This window comes from Oreochromis aureus, linkage group 5 (assembly GCF_013358895.1).
Source record: "Oreochromis aureus strain Israel breed Guangdong linkage group 5, ZZ_aureus, whole genome shotgun sequence".
In the NCBI taxonomy this organism is placed as follows: domain Eukaryota; kingdom Metazoa; phylum Chordata; class Actinopteri; order Cichliformes; family Cichlidae; genus Oreochromis; species Oreochromis aureus.
This window is the reverse complement of record NC_052946.1, coordinates 1951695-1972410: the sequence shown is the minus strand read 5'-3', so window position 1 is coordinate 1972410 and position 20716 is coordinate 1951695.

The following is a 20716-nucleotide window of genomic DNA, read 5'->3' as shown; positions in this document are numbered from 1 at the left end:
GAGTGACACAGCACACAGTATGGTGACCTCTTGTGGTCAAGAGGTCAAAAGGAGGAATTGTGGAATTAAAGAAATTGTTTTACTGCTACAATATATCTCATAGCATTAGCATCGCATTAATAATATCACATATAGCTTTAAGACGGCAGGGAGACATTTAACACACTGACACCATATTAACCTTTATTACAGGTGCAGTCATAATCATTTTTACATTGTTATATCTCTATACACACATTGCAGTTCTGTGCTCATAAAAGAGTTGAAGCTCCCCCAGGTAATTAAAGGTTAAAAGCTTCGTTCGACGTTAGGATCGGACGATCCATTGGATAAGAGGCTGGGAGCTGAAGAAAGATCGCACACATGCTTACAAAACATATATATATCACATATAACCTAGAAACAGATCTGAGCGGAGGCCTGAATGTATTCAGCAAACCTGTAGCACTAGAGTCTACCCAACAACAGGTGACAAGAAGGAGGGGACCAGCCCATGGGGACCCAGAGGCCTGAGACCATCGCCTTATTTGGAAGAAGATGCCAGAAAGAGGAACTCTTGTGTCTGCATTTATCTCTTAAAATTGATCATTGTCTGTAAAAGAGGCAAATAATGTTCTTAAGATGCAAATTATGTGCTTGTAAACGCATGAGGGGGCGTCATAATACCCTGATATTATAAAAGCAATCTGAAATGTATTTTGGGTGAAGATCCTTGCTGATGTGTGCAGTAACTATCTTCCCGCGCGTGTGCTTAAATAAAATCATTGTTTTGACCCAACCCTTCTGGACTATTCTGGTTTTGTATCTCCCCTCAATTTTGAACCCGTAACACTATCAAATAAATATCCAAGTAACATTGTTCAAAGTTAGCGTTATGTTCATACGTGTTACAAATGCCTGTGAATCAAATTGAGTTCAGTGACAATTATTGTTTGTTTGAATCAATTTATTAATAACATAAAACCTTTAAACTAATGCAACACATATAACAATGTAACAAATATATTCAAATAAATAAATTTCTCAATACATAACTCATTTGGGAACTAATCTTTCTAGAAGTGAAAACAGTCTGTCCGTCCTCTCCCTGCTCTCCTCTCCTCAGCCTCTCCTTGCTGTCTCATGTCCTCTGTGATGAGCTCTAGCAGCTCATCATCCCCGTCTCTTTTCCTCTTTCTCCCTGTCGTAGGTGGCTGACTCGCCTCGTCATCGCTGTCGTTTTGGTCACCCACTGCTGTGCTTGGCCCTGGAGTGTCCTCAGGGAGAGAGGAAATTAGGACAGGAGGCTTAATGGAAGGCATCTGTCCTATCACCTCATCCATGAGGGCAAACCAGGGCCAAGCAGCAGCAGTGGGCTTCCCACTGACCCCCTCTCCTGAGCCTGGATACTTGCAATCCTAAAGGCAGAGGAAATCAAAAATGACAGCAGGCAAATAAAAACACCACAACAACTCTTAGTAATTGCACATTTATTAACTTGTGTTCTTGAGAATTATCTTCTTGATAACACACATACGTACTTTGTCTTCTTTAAAGTTATCTCATGTCTTCTGGCCTGCAAGGGGGTGACTTTCCCCTGCAGGCCCATCTTCTCCAGAATTGTCCTGATCACACACAACAAATAAGAGGAGAAAGGACACCATGGCAACTATGTTAATCCCTAAGCCCAAAGGTTTTCACAGCAGAACACCAGAGGAACACCGTCTGGACATCACAGCTTCTGTACAGCAGCGGTCCGTGAGTCGTTTGGTACCGGGCCACGAGAGTTAAGGCTCCGGTGTGAAATTTATGGTTTTCAGGGGTTTTATCGTTAACTCGGTTTCCCTGAGTCTTTCCCTTGTTGTAGTTGTGTCTTATTTTGAAAGAAATATTTACACGTTACCATAGCGACCAGAGAGCATTAAGCGGCAGAGAGGAGGATGTTACTGTCAATATTGGCACATTTTCAGGAGGACGCTGCTAATAAAGTTACACAATTACACAGTACATTCACGTTTATCATTATATTTACAAAATACCACAGTTTTTGTCTTGGTCGGATCATTTTATGTGGTTGTATTTATCCGCGATACCTTAAAGGCCGCTCCGTGTCTGACATAAACCGGTCTGTGGCGCAAAAAAGGTTGGGGACCGCTGCTGTACAGCATGAGGGCTAATAGGACCGTACTCATATGAATATGATGTGTACATTGATTTATTCTTGTACATCCACGCTGTAGCGGCCCAATTCTTCACCCCAGTGAAGAGGTGATCGTTTTCTCCTCGTTTTAATAAATTAAGCCGTTTGGTGTTTGTTCCCCACAACATATCACCAATTCGAAAAAATCAAAATTAGCTGTATGTAGGCGGCAATACATGAATAATCGCGGGACCCCCGATACAAGCTGGTTTACGGTTATTTTAAAGAAAAGAAACATGTCTATGCAGATGCCCAAACCTTAACAAAACGACCGCTATAACAATTTAACTTTTGTACAACCAGATTTTCATATACTTACATTTGAAAGTGTTTTCCTCTCCTGCTTCGACCACCATCGTTATCAGAAACAAATCTCCTCTATGACCCGCAATGAATCCTGGGATATAGTAGGACACGAAGGATACATCGGACCATCCTTAGAATTCAGGGCAAAGTAGGACGCATTTGTTGCCACATTTTGAGTACTCTTTGAATTCGGACAGCCTTTGTCGTGTCACCGTGACATCATTGCCTCCAAATATGGCATTTTAAGCATCCTTCCCCTGAATTCGGACACAGCCAAGATGTCTTGAAGTTCTCCAGAGGCCTGGTAATGAACTAATCATGTGATTCAGGTGTGTTGACCCAGGGTGAGATCTAAAACCTACAGGGATACCGGCCCTCATGGACTGGGATTGGGGACCCCTGCTCTAAGAAATGACACACTGATGTTAGTAGCATTATGTAACTGTTTTATGTTAAAACTAATGTCACCAATTGATTTTTAACTTTAAACACAAGTATATTGTTTTGAATTTAATTAACAACACAATATTTCAATACAGCAAAATGCACTAAATTAAATCCAATGTAAAAAGTTCATTTAAAATGAACAGCACTTTAATTTAAAGAGGATTGTCCTAATAGGCTCTCTGTACTTCTGAGTTGGCACATGTGCAGTGTGGAAGTTTGATCAGCTGCCATTTTCAACTGAGACTTGCATGTGCTTAGTAACCTGGATAGAATCCATCGCCATCTGAGGATTATTTGGTAAGTACAACAACTTAAGGATGACAAATTTGATTAATGTATACTAACTGATAAACATCTGACACTTTAGGGAATACTTTGGCTTTTTTTTTTTTAACAAATGATGTATTGTAAATTTTTTAACACTGTAGCTTGTATACCTCTCTCACATGTTAGAAGTATGAAGACAAATATTGTTGGACCCACTTTGGTGCAATTTTCCAAAATCTTTTGCGATTCATGTTAAGCTGAGACTTGCCTACTAAGACCGAAAGTTTTAAAATTACTCCCAACATCTACCGTGCCTGCTCCCTGACATCAGTAATGATCACTGGGATCGCCAGCGATCCTGTAGTTTGAAAAATGAAATGTATGTATAGTGTATTTTAGAAACATGCATCAAATTGCTATGTTGTTTGAAAGAATTCTACCCCATGTTGATTTCTGGTTTAGTGTTAAACTCAGTGATTTAAGCGATTAACAATTTGATTTGTAAAGTATAAGACATGCATTGATCTGTTGTCATTGAAGTGCAGAATTATGTGTAATACTGTTATATGTAATGTAGTATAAATAATGTAGTTGTGCATTATTAAAGACGAGTTGACTCTTATTCTTAAAAAACTCAACTGCTATTATAGAGAACACTATCGAGCCTTTGAGTTGCATCCAACAAGAGAGTTCACAGCAGTTGATCAGAAGGAGCTTGCTGACCACTATCCATTGCCTGAATACAAAGTTGGATCCCTACGAATGGTAACCTTAAAAAGATTTGTACATGTTGCTGGTAAGTTTTATTTTTTATTTTTTCTTTGTGGTGACTTCAGATCTTTGACACATTTAGAGTAACACAAAGCCTAGTTTATACTTCTCCACCAGCAGACCAATATAGACACTCAGGCGGACTGACGGAGCTTTGAACCTTTCAAACTTCTCCACTGCTTTGTGAGTGTTTCAAAGCAATTTGCCAGGACAGCAAGGTGGTGCATTGCTTCTTGAGACTGGCACAACTCATGTGACTCGCTATCTAAGAAATCCTTCCGGGACTGATTATTTAAAGCTTGATTACACATGTAATACAGACGCTGACTTTCTGCAGTCTGCCTAATTTATTTGACGAATGTGTGTTACATATTTAATGTTATTGGCCATAAATGTACTGCAAAAATTCATGGAGTGAGGCTGATGCAGGGCAGTGCTGAACCCTAAAGGCAACATGTATAAGAGGTGCACGTATATGGATTCACAGTGTAATCACATTACACTGAGAGCGCCACTGACACAGCGGATAAAGCAGCACACAAAGGACAAACTGACACCAAATCAGTCCTAAGCAATGAGACGCACCAATTTTATTTCAATGCATCTACTATTTATAAATTAATAAATTAATGTAAAATTAATAATAGCTTCTAGGTCATATGACCAATTTATTTACTACACACAAAAACATGAGACACACCAAACTTAAATAAATTTTAATGCATCTTCTATAGGGCTGGGCACTTATCGCATCGCTTATTAATATTGTGATAACACACGTCCTATGTGATTAAAATGATAAACTGCTTTCAAACCTCTAAAAAAATGATAATTTAGTTGAGAATATTATTTTCATTAATGTCAAACTTATCATCAATTCAACAAGATAAATAACTGCTGGTTTGTCTAAATAGCACATTTGCTAAGTATAATTTTCATATTTGTTTTTGAGAGGCTGCATTGATAGATTTATAGGCAAAAATACTATTATGAACTGTTATCTTTTATCATAACTCTTATTGTTATCGCAAAAAAATACAACAAAATGTCGTGATAGGATTTTAAGTCCAAATTGCCCAGTTCTAATCTTCTATTTAATTTTAATATTTTTGGGGGCACAATTGTCAAAATTGAAAAGCTTCTATTTTTGGGTTCATATATTTGTCGATCTGACTCAGAGGAGTCAGTGCCTTACCAATCATGAACCTCACTGCATGTCACTGATGTGTTATCAAACATTGCTTAATCACTTATCTGGATTATGTGTTAATATTTTTGACTTTGTTGTGTAAAGAGGGTGAAAAGAACCAAAATAGGAAACTTCTCTCATATTGAGTTCTTATCTCCACCAGAATCCCAGCATTGATGTTCGACAGGAATGCATTCTGAAAGCTGTCTGTGTCTACTTAAATGAAAAGCCAGATGACCTGTTCAAAGAATTCTTGGTAAGTTAAAAAATGAAAAAGATGAGTTATTTTCCTTTTTTAAATTTGGGACAGGAAATGGAAGGTGGATTTACTTGTCCTTATGTATATGTATACAATTAACTTAACTTTTTCTTATCTTTTTATTTAAAGGATGTGGATCTTGGTGCAAGCAGAGAAACGGAGCAGCTGACTTTGGGAGTCTATGTTGTCAGACATGAAGGAGCAGACTCTGCAGATTCGCCTGAGGACATTGGTGTCATCATAGAAGGATGCACTGTGCTGCAAGCTCTTAGTGATGTGGCAAAGGGGTGTGCCCTCCTGCTTGGACTAATCTACAGTCTAAATCTGAGCTACCCAAAGCACCTGAAATACACATTTGAATTTCTTCAGAAGGTGCTGATGGAGTTGGATGTGAAAAACCTATCCATGAAGGTGTAGGTTCTGAAAAACAAACTGCTTGAGTGAAACAGCCTGCACTGAACTATAGAGGACACTGAACTGTTTTCAGGTTCTCAAACTCTTCTCCTTGCACTTTATAAACCGTTCAGTTTGAATTGCTACAAGAACTTCTGCAAGCCTTTCACTTTTCTGTGTTCTTTGTTCTTGAACTTTTACCAACATCCAGCTACACTGAAAAAGACTGCTCCTAACTTTGGACTGCAGTTTAATTTTTGAAAAAAGGTCATTTTTATAAATGTGGACAAAAATGACACTAAAGTAATTTCTACCTGCTGTTTGCAGGGCTGTATTGTGGGCTTTTCATTGTAGCCCAAACAAGTTTTAATTAAGTCATGTTAATGTTAAAAATGTTGGAATCACGACACTTTCCAGTTTTAATCATTTCAGTTTAACATGACATTCTGTATCTTGTCTTCCTGCACTTAAAGGGCCCGGTGGCGCCAGTGTCCGGCAGCCTCGCCTCTGTCAGTGCGCCCCAGGGCAGCTGTGGCTACAATGTAGCTTGCCATTGCCAGTGTGTGAATGTGTGTGTGAATGGGTGAATGACTGAATGTAGTGTAAAGCGCTTTGGGTTCCTTAGGGACTGAGTAAAGCGCTATACAAATGCAGGCCATTTACCATTTAAAATGCACTTGAATGTATGTAAAGATTGTTTGGTAAAAAAAAATCTAGAAGCATTTGAATTGCTCAAAGTTTGCTTCAACTAGTTTTACACAAAGTGTTATTAAAGTTAGGTTAACTGAACAAACTTGTGTTAAATTTATTTAATTTACATACTTAAATAGAGTAAGTTGCAATTTTGTTAAAGTGATTTAATCCTATAGTTTCAATAGAGCATGTTTTGGTTGAATAGATTTATCAGATTTACTTAAAATTTCTTGTTCAAATTAAATGTATCATACATTTTATTTTTCACTAACCCAGTTGTGTGGAACCGGTTGACATAACTGGGTGGAGTAAATACAACATTTTATTTCTTAGAGTGCACACAACCTCAGATAACTCTGTCATGACTTCCACAGGCCCTTGACAGTGACTACAAAGCTTGTGGGACACACCCTTGCTGCGGACAGGGCAATATTCCCAGACCTGATCCCCTGGCACAGAGGCTGTCCCCCGGCACCTGGTGTCATAGGCCCTCTTCTGCCGTACTCCTGCATTGTCCTGAGCAAAGTAAGTGTAATCATGGACCACCTGTAGCCACTCCCTCAGCCTCCTGAGGTAGTCCACATCTTGCCCACCAGCAAACTCAGGCTCAGATGAGGGCCCAAGCACCAAGTCCACTGGTGTTCAGAGCTCCTGCTCAAACATTAGTTTCATCAGCCTCCTGCTGCTGCCTCAGATGCTGCAGGGAAAGGGAACCACCCTTCTTCACTGGAGATAGTCTGAACAGCAGCTACACTTGATGCTGCTTGACCTCGTTCCTCCTGTTGTCAGCATAAGCGACACTCAACTCCTGGACAGGGACATGTGGAGAGTGCATTAGCATTGCCATGCTGCCAGCTTGCTCAATGCTGGATCTCAAAGTCATATACTTGGCATACTTTCTAACCAGCGGGCCTCCTGGGTGCTTGAAGTTTAAAAGCCAGGTTAGGGATGCATGGCCCCGGAGGAGGAAGTGGCAGCCATGCAAGTATGGGTGGAAGCGCTGTACTGCCAGTACTACAGCAAGCAACTTGCGGTGAGTAACGCAGTAGTTTTTCTCAGCTTGACCCAGTGAAATAAGCCACAACACATTCTCCATTGCTGGCCACACTTGATACAGAACAAACAGCTGCAATAATGCTGTTCATTAACAATAACAATGATAGATTAACACAAGATAACTGAAATAGCTGTTATAACACTGTAACTTTACATGTGAATGTGAGATGAATAGTCCCAGGAGTTTTGGGGCTAGTGGCTCCTCCCCTTAGCCCTAGTGGCTCCTCCCCTTAGCCCACTACAATATTTTCAAAGTGGTATCCAAAAACATCAATAAATAAATAAAATTAAAATCATACTCTTTCTATGTTCCACTTCCTCAGTAACTTTGACACAGTAACATCTGCTGTAATATTTACACTTCTGATGAAATCTCAAAAGTGTTAGCTTTATTTTGATACCAAGATTTATGAGCAGTCTTGGTATACAGAGTTTGTAATTTCAGAGAAATACTCCATTTATTTTGGGCATGTCATTTTTGAGCAGGAACTTCAGAAAGCCCCTTGGTTCTTAACTGGTTTAAGAAGCAAAGCAAACATTAGTTAAACAGTTAATTAAGGCTCGACTTTTTTTTAGGAAAGAAAGTTAGCATTTTGATAATAAATTTAATGCTGATTCATGTACTCGTTTTTGTAATTTGCATTTTGTGTGTTAATATTTACTATACTATTGGTATTGAGAACATGAACCTGAAAAGAAAGGGTCAATCTCAAGCAGGAATTCAGCAGTTTTTGGCCAAAAGAGTGAGTCTGCCAGCTGTTGAAAATGAGCAGGGAGCTCAACAGCAGCAGATGGGTGACCAGAAGCGGGTCAAGAGCAGGGCACCTCCAGCCTCCGTTCATCAGGTCAGAAATCATTTAGGTGTATGTCTGATTTGTTATCTTTTTTTCTGTAGAGATATTGAATATTTTAAAACAATCATATAGAACACAGACAATGTAAAGAAGACACCCTTCTAAGATGCTAATAACCTTTTATTGCTCAGAAATCAAGAGCATCAAAATGCACTCCCAGATTATGTGGTATGCATGATAAACAGAGGTAGACAAAAAGACACTACATCTTCTCTCTTAGGGTACCTGTGACCCAGTGTTTTGGTTCATCGACTTTGGTTTTGATGATCTGTTTCTTTGTCTCAGTTTGGTATAATTTAGTTTCTTGTGGCTCTTTGTTTCATTGTTTGTGTTTCTAGTTCTTAGGTACTTGTTCATTTAGTCTTTTTCCTTTTGTGTCCTGGATGGCTGGGTCTTGCCTCTGTCTGTCCTCCCCAGCATCTCCTGTGTGACGTGTGCCTTCCCATAAAGTCTCTTGTGTCCAGTATTAATTGCGTGTTTTCCCAGTGACATCTGTGTGTGTGTGTGCGCGCAGTGTTGGGGAGTAACGGAATACATGTACCGCCGTTACGTATTCAGAATACAAAATATGAGTAACTGTATTCCGTTACAGTTACCGTTTAAAAAGGTGGTATTCAGAATACAGTTACTTTGTTGAAATAAATGGATTACACGGCGGTACTTCCCTGTTTCATATTGTCGCGGGTCAGGACTGTTTGGGTTTGTTTGACAGCTACGTTCTGTTGTTCCAGGCGGCAGCATTACGGTTGCCATGGTTACAGGGTGACGCGCTCTCTCTCTGCGTGTTTCCTGGGTGAGAGCGCTTTTTGTTGTTGTTGTTGTGCTAAGCTAAAGGCAGAATGCTACAGGCATGGCCCTAAAGAATGTAGCCTCATGGGCAGTGTAGTCCGTGCTGCAGCGAGAATGGACTGCCATACACGTTATGTGTCTGTGAGCGAGGGAGGAGAGAAAGGAAAAGTCCGAGCTGTCACGGAGCAAAAAGCGGGAGCTGGAAGCATGTAAATATAATAATAACCACAGCAGCCAAGAAGAGTGCCTGACGAGCCCAGCTGTAAGTAAGCTATTAAGACTCAACTGTACACTGTGTTCGTGTTTTCCTCCGGAAAAAATAAGTTCCGTTGGAGCAGCCTTTCAACGCCTCTCTCTGTCTCTGGCAAGCAAAGTTGACCCAGACAACAAAGTAAAGCTAGTTTTCGGCTACCAGCCCGACACGGAACCAGGCATATTAGCCAGAGGTCCCTTTACTACGGTTCGGACCCGCGGACCTTCAGTATCAGTAATAAATCACAGCAATAGTACATTCATGTAGTTGTAAACAGCATGATAATATATTAAGTAATCCAAAGTATTCCGTTACGTTACTCTCATTGAGTAACGTAACGGAATACGTTACAGAATACATTTTGGGGCATGTATTCGGTATTCTGTAATGGAATACATTTTAAAAGTAACCTTCCCAACACTGTGTGTGTGTGTGTGTGTGTCTCGGTGTATGTGTCCCTCGCCCTCTCTTGTCCCTCGCTCTCTCACCCTCTCTTGTCCCTCGCTCCCTCCCCCTCTCTTGTCCCTCGCTCCCTCCCCCTCTCTTGTCCCTCGCTCTCTCGCCCTCTCTTGTCCCTCGCTCCCTCCCCCTCTCTTGTCCCTCGCTCCCTCCCTCTCTTGTCCCTCGCTCCCTCCCTCTCTTGTCCCTCGCTCCCTCCCCTCTCTTGTCCCTCGCTCTCTCGCCCTCTCTTGTCCCTCGCTCCTCCCCTCTCTTGTCCCTCGCTCCTCCCTCTCTTGTCCCTCGCTCCCTCCCCTCTCTTGTCCCTCGCTCTCTCGCCCTCTCTTGTCCCTCGCTCCTCCCCTCTCTTGTCCCTCGCTCCCTCCCTCTCTTGTCCCTCGCTCCCTCCCCCTCTCTTGTCCCTCGCCCTCTCTTGTCCCTCGCTCTCTCGCCCTCTCTTGTCCCTCGCTCTCTCGCCCTCTCTTGTCCCTCGCTCCCTTGCCCTCTCTTGTCCCTCTCTCTCGCCTCTCTTGTCTCTCGCTCTCTCTCGCCCTCTCTTGTCCCTCGCCTCTCTTGTCCCTCGCTCTCTAGCCTCTCTTGTCCCTCGCCCTCTCTTGTCCCTCGCTCCCTCGCCCTCTCTTGTCCCTCGCCCTCTCTTGTCCCTCGCCCTCTCTTGTCCCTCGCCCTCTCGCCCTCCCTTGTCCCTCGCTCTCTCGCCCTCTCTTGTCCCTCGCTCTCTCGCCCTCTCTTGTCCCTCGCTCTCTCGCCCTCTCTTATCCCTCGCTCTCTCGCCCTCACTTGTCCCTCGTTCTCTCCTATTCCTCGCTCTCGGTCTCTCCTGTCCCTCGCTCTGTTCCCTGAGTCCACAACTCTGCCTGTCACACACAATGCTCCCTGACATTGTCATGTGTTCAGCTGAAAAGTTAATTGGCTACTCACTGCTCATATTAGATAATATTGCCCACTACCACAAAGAGACACAAACATAAAGGACTCATCACACCCGTCCATGATCCCTTCTAGTTGCTACCATCAGCCAGGTTTTAAAGGACTACTAAAAGCCTCTCATCCAGACTCAAGAGTTTTTAGCCACTTTTATCCATCTCAACACTATCGTACAATTTACAGTATTCATTTTAACAGATGCTCATTTTGTCATGTTGCTTATCATATATTATATCAGTTTACATTTGTGTGACTGTTGTGTGCGATTGTGTCTCTTGTATCTACCAGATGGTGGAGCAGCACTCCTAATTTCATTGTAGAAGTGCTGTTTCAGTGACAATACAGGGAGTAAAATTCTATTTCTAATTCTACGTTATTATCTACTTTAAAGTAACATGTCCACTTTTGCTTACAAATAATGCAATTCCTCCAACTTTGATATTGCCGCTGGGTACAATTGTTGGCTTTACCTTACAACATCAAAGCTCATTGAGGTGACTCCAGTTGTGATTTGGTGCTAAATAAATAAACTTGAATAGAACTGAACAACTTCTGGTACTGTTACACTGTGGTGGAAATATTAGTTCAACAGTTCAAGTGAAACACATAATATGGTATTCCCACTGGGACCAAACCTTTCCTTCTTATTGACAAAGAACCTTGTATTCCTCATGATGTCAGCAAGACAGATGGTTATATTTTCTCCTTTAAGCTCTGTGCTGCACCCCTGTTGTTGTCTCCTTAGCTCCTCGGTGATCACAGGTCTCCTTCCAAATAGTATTAGTGGTGTACTCGGCACCATTAACTGTTCATGTGTGTCCACAGTGCAGCTCTCCACTGGCACTGTTACAACAGACTGGTGCAATGACATGTAAGACTATGACTAATATGATAAATGATAAATTATGTAATAATAAAATATTACACATCATTTGTAAATAGACTCTCCAGTACAGGGATTGGTTTGGGGTAATTTTGTTAGCATTATTGAGACTAACATTCAATCAAACAAACAATGACTCAATCAGGCTTCTCAGAAACTCACAAAGCTGGTATCAAATCATACTTTTGGGTATTAAACTCATGATGCTATGTGTGCTGACTTCATGTCCAGTACTCTGTGTTTGCTTCCTTCCTCCCTCTGTTCTAAAAGAAGGAGAAAAGTTTTTAGCAGCAGATGCCAACATAGAGGAAAGCCTAGTGTGTCAAGGCAATGTGGCATGTTTGTGCTGGGAATAGCAGAACTGACTGTTTGGCTTGATTCCTGCGCAAGTCTTTTTTGTCAGCATGAGTTTCCATCCTGATGTGCTGCGGAGGGTTTTTTTTCAGCCTGTCAAATCTTTACCTAGCCTCTTGAACATCACCCTCAGCCCCTAGCTGCCCTGTGGACTGTCACAGTGCTTTGTCTTTGTCACCACGCACACATTCACATGTGTAAATGTAAATGCTTTCTTTCTCTTTTTCACTTCAATCTTACAATTATACAGTAAAACAGGTGCTTGATAAAATGAACCTCTACTGTTACAATTTACCAGTCTTAAAAATGATATTATAGAAATATGACATTCATAAAATGTCTCTCTCCCTCTCACACACACACACACACACACACACACACACACTCTCTCACACACACACACACACACACACACACACACACTCTCTCTCTCTCTCTCTCTCTCTCTCACACACACACACACACACACACATACACACACACACACTCTTACAAATATTACCACTGAATAAAAAAGGGAGTGTTTGGTCATTTGATAATTTCCCTGCCACAGGGCATTGAGTTGAATGTTTATGATTGTGACTAATTTTTTCTGCAACCACGAGGAATCCAAGTGGTTCTTTATAATATATTTTGCTTCATATGATACAATCCTAATGGATGTTTGTGTTAGTGTACAGTTTTTTGCATCTTGCACTTCTCATTGGGCAGTCATGAGGGATGTAGTAGAAAACCAGCAGCTGGAGGTTTTGAACTCTGAAATGAATTCCACAGGAGTTTGGTCCAATGGCCACAAAGAATTGACTGGTTAAAGAATCAGTGCCTAATAAAATATGGCAGAGAATATGTAGATGACGCATGCTTGTCCAGGTTTATCAAATCTGTTATTACTTCAAAGCTTGCTGACAAGAATGACCTAGGCAGTTTTAGAGTCCCAGAGGTGCAATAGCTGTGATGGCATTGTTGAATATTTAATGTAAGTGTGCATTTTGATGTTTTCCAGTCTTATCACTATTCAAAACAATTTAGACCACAAGCCAAATTTAAACATACAGGCATACAGCACTTTATTCTATGCTATGTGACTGTCACATATTACTAGAATGTATTGTCATTCAATGATGTGTAATGTATGAGAAAATGCTGTTTCAAGATTCTTAAACAGGAGGATTCGCAGCTTTATAAACAATGAAACTCGTTATCGTTAAGATTTAGACAAAGAGGCAAAGAGATAAAATATCATATTGGCATAGTCAGGTTTCAGTTCATTACACTACTGAAACAACATAAGTATAGGTTACAAATTACCTTGTTATGACCTATTCTTATCTAGCAGACTCTAATTTGTTCATGAAAATGGGGAGCACGCACAAAAAGTAATTATGGAGTTCCACAGGGTTTCACGCTAGAACTAAGTCTATGTACATTACACATACTTCCTTTAGGCGGTATCAGTAAAAGGCATGCTATGTTAAAAAAATCAGTTAAACAGCAGAAACGTCCAAAGACATAAAGACCTGGATTCAGGTAAAACTGAGGCTATTGTATTCGGCCCTAAAATCTTAGAAACACCATTTACTTGCAATGGATGGCATTACCTTGGCATTCAGTAACAGTGTTAGGAATCATTTTTGAACAGGATGTGTTTTTCAATGTGCAAAAAAATAAATAAATATGTAGGACTCCTTGCATTTATAAAATATCTCTAAAAATAGAAAAATCCTGTCTCAAAACTAAAAACTCCCTGAAAAGCTCTCAGTTAATCCAAAATGCTGCAGCAAGAGTCCTGACAGGGACTAGAAAGAGAGAGCAGATTTCTCCTGTATTGGCTTCCCTTCATTGGGCCCCTGTTAAATCCAGAATTCACAATCCTGCTCCTCACATACAAGGTCTTAAATAATCAGGCCCCATCTTATCTTAATGACCTTGAAGTACCATATCACCCTATCGCTCTCACACTGCAGGCCTACTTGTTGTTCCTAGAGTATTTAAAAGTAGAATGGGAGGCAGAGCCTTCAGTTTTCAGGCCCCTCTTCTGTGGAACCAGCTTCCAGTTTGGATTCAGGAGACAGACACCCTCTACTTTAAGATTAGGCTTCAAACTTTCCTTTTTGCTAAAGCATATAGTTAGGGCTGGACCAGGTGACCCTGAATAAATATGCTTTTTTAAGCTTGTTTTTGAGAGGTAGATCCCTCATTCAGGAAATGAGGCTTAAGGTTTTATTTTGATTTTATGAAGGTGGCTTTTTCTCTTTTTGCATTTTTGCTTCTTTATTGAGGGGAAACAAAGAAGTATAAAGCTTCATATATTGAGTGTGAATGTGCACATATATATACACATATACATATATATATATATATATATATATATATAAAACAAACCACCCAGCACGCCCCTGTGGGCGGTCTATCCTTCAAGCTTGGGTCCTCTACCAGAGGCCTGGGAGCTTGAGGGTCCTGTGCAGTATCTTAGCTGTTCCCAGGACTGCGCTCTTCTGGACAGAGATCTCCGATGTTGTTCCCGGGATCTGCTAGAGCCACTCGCCTAGCTTGGGAGTCACCGCATCAAGTGCTCCGATTACCACGGGGACCACCGTTACCTTCACCCTCCACATCCTCTCGAGCTCTTCTCTGAGCCCTTGGTATTTCTCCAGCTTGTTCCTTCTTCCTGATATTGCTGTCATTCGGAACCGCTACATCGATCACTACGGCCGTCTTCCTCTGTTTGTCTACCACCACTATGTCCGGTTGGTTAGCCACCACCATTTTGTCCGTCTGTATCTGGAAGTCCCACAGGATCTTAGCTCGGTCATTCTCCATCACCCTTGGGGGCGTCTCCCATTTTGACCTCGGGACTTCCAGGTTATACTCGGCACAGATGTTCCTGTACACTATGCCGGCCACTTGGTTATGGTGTTCCATGTATGCCCTGCCTGCTAGCATCTTGCACCCTGCTGTTATGTGCTGGATTGTCTCAGGAGCATCTTTACACAGCCTGCACCTGGGGTCTTGCCTGGTGTGATAGACCCCAGCCTCTATGGATCTTGTACTCAGAGCTTGTTCCTGTGCTGCCATGATTAGTGCCTCTGTGCTGTCTTTCAGTCCAGCTTTGTCCAGCCACTGGTAGGATTTCTGGATATCAGCCACCTCCTCTATCTGCCGGTGGTACATACCGTGCAGGGGCCTGTCCTTCCATGATGGTTCCTCGTCTCCCTCCTCTTTCTTGGGTTTCTGCTGCCTGAGGTATTCACTGAGCACTCGGTCAGTTGGGGCCATCTTCCCAATGTATTCTTGGATGTTCGTGGTCTCATCCTGGACCGTGGTGCTGACACTCACCAGTCCCCGGTCTCCTTCCTTCCGCTTAGCGTACAGCCTCAGGGTGCTGGACTTGGGGGGGAAACCCTCCATGCATGGTAAGGAGCTTTCTTGTCTTTATGTCAGTGGCTTCTATCTCCTCCTTTGGCCAACTTATTATACCAGCTGGGTACCTGATCACGGGGAGGGCGTAGGTGTTGATGGCCCGGATCTTGTTCTTACCGTTCAGCTGACTCCTCAGGACTTGCCTGACCCTCTGCAGGTACTTGGTGGTTGCAGCTTTCCTAGCGGCCTCTTCATGGTTCCCATTCGCCTGCGGGATCCCCAGGTACTTGTAACTGTCCTCTATATCTGCAATGTTGCCTTCTGGTAGTTCAATCCCCTCAGTTCTGACTACCTTCCCTCTCTTTGTTATCATCCGACTACGCTTCTCCAGCCCGAATGACATCCTGATGTCATTGCTGTATATCCTGGTAGTGTGGATCAGTGAATCGATGTCTCGTTCACTCTTGGCATACAGCTTGATGTCATCCATGTACAGGAGGTGGCTGACAACCGCTCCGTTCCGTAGTCAGTATCCGTAGCCAGTCTTGTTAATGATCTCACTGAGGGGGTTCAGGCCTATGCAGAACAGCAGTGGGGACAGAGCATCTCCTTGGTAGATCCCGCACTTGATGGTGACTTGTGCTATGGGCTTGGGTTGGCCTCTAGTGTTGTCGCCACATCCCCATTGAGTTCCTGATGAAGGCTCTTAGGGTCCTGTTGATCTTGTACAATTCTAGGCATTCCAGTATCCAGCTGTGGGGCATTGAGTCATAGGCCTTCTTGTAATCAATCCAGGCAGTGCACAGGTTGGTCAGTCTGGTCTTGCAGTCTCAGCTGACTGTTCTGTCTACCAGTAGCTGGTGTTTTGCGCCTCTGGTATTCTTGCCAATCCCTTTCTGTGCCCCGCTCATGTATTGACCCATGTGCCTGTTCATCTTAGCCGATATGATGCCTGACAGGAGCTTCGATGTAGTACTGAGGCAGGTTATTGGTCGGTAGTTGGATGGGACCGGTCCCTTCTTGGGGTCCTTGGGGATCAGGACCGTCCGACCTTCGGTTAGCCATTCCGGGTGTCTCTCGTCAACTAGCAGCTGGTTCATTTGTGCTGCCAGACGCTCGTGGAGTGCAGTCAGCTTCTTCAGCCAGTAGGCGTGAACCATGTCGGGGCCTGGTGCTGTCCAACTCTTCATACTAGAGGCCCTTGTTTGGATGTCTGCCACCGTGATGGTTACTGGACCCTGTTCAGGGAGGTTGCTATGGTCTGCCCTCAGATCCACTAGCCACTGAGCATTGCCGTTATGGGTTATGTCCTTCTCCCATATGCTCTTCCAGTATTGCTCCGTCTCCGTCTCTGGTGGTGCTATTCTCTTATTGTTCCCTTGCCACTGAGAGTACACCTTCGCTGGTTCTGTGGAGAACAGCTGGTTTATTCTCCTGCCTTCTATCTCTCTGGTGTACCTCTTCAAGCGGCTGGCCAAGGCTGTGAGTCTTTGCTTGGCAGTTTCCAAGGCCTCAGTTATGGACAGCTTGCTGTATTTTTTATGCACCTTCTTTGTCGCACCTTTCTGCAACTCCGTTAGTTGGCTAATCTCCCTCCGTGCTACTTTGATCTTGCCCTCTAGCCTCCTTCTCAATGGAGGGTACTGCTCCTTGTGGCTGTTCAACTTGTAGCCAAGCATCTCACTGATCACTGCTGCCGTATTGTAGCTCAGCTTGTTAGTCTCGGTAAGCGTGGCTGCATTAACATCATCTAGCAGACCTTCTGAGGGTACTTGACGTAATCTTGGTAATGGGGGGTCCAGGTTTCAAGCTTGGCCATGATCCTATCTTTGAGGTCAGTTCCTCTCGCACTCAACGATCCTACTCCTATCGCACTTGGGGCTTTGTACCCAGTCTCGGGTGGGGTATGTACATATATATATATATATATATATATATATATACATATATATACATATACATATACATATGTGTATATATATATGTATGTATATATATATATGTGTATATATATGTGTATATATATGTATGTATATGTGTATGTGTATATGTGTATATGTATATATATGTATATCTATCTAGATATCTATAGATATCTATCTACCTATCTATCTATGTATTTATAAGTACAATGTCATTTTTTTTAAATAACCTAAAAAGAATTCTTTTTACCTAGAGTGTATTTTTTGACCTCAGACTGTAACTTAGAGGCCTCCACAAGGTGACTGGTTCTTATTTAGTGCTTTTCTGCTCTACCTGATCACTGACAGTATTACAGAATAAAAAGTAATACAGAGGTATCCTCTGCAGTTGGGATAGGGAACACCAACACCTGTAAGGGCAACCAAAACTTTCTTGGATTAAAATAAAACATCTATAATGAGCCACCTGGTGAAACAGTTGAAAGGCAGCAGAACAGCTGCACTGTGGCAAGCCCAGTTAATCCAGGTAAAAGCTAAGAAGAAGCAAACAAAAACAAAACAACCCAAATTTTATTTTTGTTTCTTTTTAATGCAGTTCTTTTCTGTCTTTAGTGGAAGTTGGTAGGGCTACGGCAAAATGTTAGATAGATTCCACTCTGTAATACTGCTGATCTGCATATGGGATTTACTGTATTTGATGGTGAAACGGGACAAACAGTTCTGCGTATTACTCACTGCCAAAGAATAACAAAATCTGCTCTGATGTCTTGTCTGAACATTGTGTGAGATTACTTTAAACTGTAAGCTACTCTTTTCACAGAAAAGATCTAAAATTAATCAGTGGGCTGTTGTACCCTCTTAAGGCCATGATAAGAAGGTTTTGGTGCATGGGGAGGGAAACATAAGAGGCTTTAGGGGCTGCTTTTATTAAAAGGATCTGACATCTACCTGCCCTCTCAAATGGCAGGCAATTTTGACACTTCTGGCACGCAAAGCAGTCATACAAAAATAACCTTGTCTCCTGGGCAGCAGGCTTACTCTGTTTGGATATTGTTTACCTTTAAGGACGATATGAAAAGCTTTGTAAATGAAAGGCCTCTTCACAACAAATCACAGACTAATTTATTTGGCAGCTTGAATGTCTACACGTGGGCTGCTTTCAGTCTTCGTTTTTCATTTTCCTGTTGTTATTATCCACATATATCATGTCAGCGATGGCTTGATGGGCTCAGTGTGTTGCAATGCCTTGGTCTCACATCCATATTACTGCAGAACTCCCTACAGCACAGCAGCAGCCTGTCAGCACAAAGATTCGGGGCTAGTTCTCACTGTGATGGTCAGTTGGAGGTTCTTTTTATTTTGATACACTTATCATTTTCCATTTCCACACTTGATTGGAGCTTAAAAGCCAAAGCAGCTCAGATCGTGCCAACATAAATCTCCAGGTCCATTAATCTGTCCTGGTGTCATTTCTCACACAGAACTGTCCAATCGTGTCTAGATATTCATGTGGAAATTAAATGAATGATTCTAAGGCAACTCACCCACACTGCAGATGGGATGTTAAAATAGGTAGGCTGCTTTGTGTCTTTGCTCTTGATTACTTTTACTATATAGGATGTGAGGGAACAGTCTTTGTGGAGGTAAAGAGCATGCATTTCCTCCACTCAAATAGGTCCTTTTCATTTCTATTGCGATGATAGCCTTTAAAATAGTATTTACCAAAACAACGACCATTGGAATATATTCACTGTTTGATATTTAAAGGAACAGAAAGCTTTTTTGCGCACACACTAGTATGGAGAATGTAACTAAAAATCCCTTTATTACTCGGAATGTATAAAAATGCTAGCACTGTTTAACACTACACCACTGAATCTGCCTTCACCAGTGGAAATGTTTTCACTCTAAAGTGTAGGCATTGATTCATTAATTAAAGTTCCAAGTGACTGATGTGACGTGGCATACACATACCAAATAGATATTTTTGTGTTCTTATAGTGAGAGTTCCCCATAAAATCCAGTCCAGACTTCACAGAGTCAGAATTAGTTTCCGCTGATATTAGAAAAACACATTTCAATCACATGCAGATCGCGCAGATTTTAGATGTTAAAGCACAAGGCTTTTTTCATATGCAAAAGATATATTTATATTGAAATTATTAAACATTTATCTCCAAGAAATTTCTGGAATGGACGGGACTAGTCTGGCCACTCAAAGCACTTTTACATATTTTACATACAACTGCAAAATCAGAGACAAGCTAATGGAAACAAAGTTACATTAAGCTTTGACTTTTTGTTCTTAATTCAGTTTAGTTTAAAATATTTAGCCTTAGTTTAGTCTCTTTGAATATTCTTGTATGGAGGTTTCATATATGAGACAATATTTTTAAAAAATGCAATAATAACACAACTTTTTGAAACACATTTACCAAAGTAACAAATACTAAAAGTAAAGCTATTTCCTATATTATTTTATTTTAAATTGTTTTTCTTTTCCAAGTTCACAAAATCCTTTCAGTTAGTTTTCAAAATTCTAACTTTTTTTTACATTTTGTACATTTTTATATCTAGTCTTAGTTTAGTTTTAAGTAACTATAATAGCTTTGGTGTTTAACTTACAAAATAAAGCCCCATGAGATGACAATTGTTCTAAATTGTTACTTTAAAAATAATAAAGCAATCGGATCTAATGGATTGCCAAAATAAATTTTAATATTTTGAAAAAAATACATTTTATTTCTGTAAAGTTATCACATGATCCTGTAAGCGCTAATATTATGAAGTTATTTATTTCTGCACTCGTCCAAATCCTTTTAAAACAAACTGAATATAGACAGACCAGTGTGTCTGATGGTTACGCCCTTTTTACAGTGAGCATTTGGATCATCCAGGGATTAGGTGGACCTTGTTCTTACCAAAAACCTTGTTTTTCTCATATTCTAAGAAGGATCCCCCCCACACACACACACACACGCACACACACACACACACACACACACACACACACACACAGCCCCTTCCCTTCTATACATTAATTAAAAGATATCCTGTCCTCTTTTAATTTGGAATGATATTATATCTAATCTCCTTGAATTTAGTCATAGCATTCATCTTCAGCTGTGGATTTGATTTTGGTCAATGCAGATAAATCTCCTTCAGGGTGGTACTATAAATGCTCAAGATGACTTTAATCCACAGAATTAATTTAAGACTCTGTGTCTTAAGACAATGCTGCTGTGGAGCAAGTCAGGAGGTTACGGGCACAGATTAACAAATATGTATTTTGTTGTTTGTTTTTTTTTCCACTTTGTTTCTTTTTTCCCCTCCTGGGTCACATTCTTCCAGTCAATTC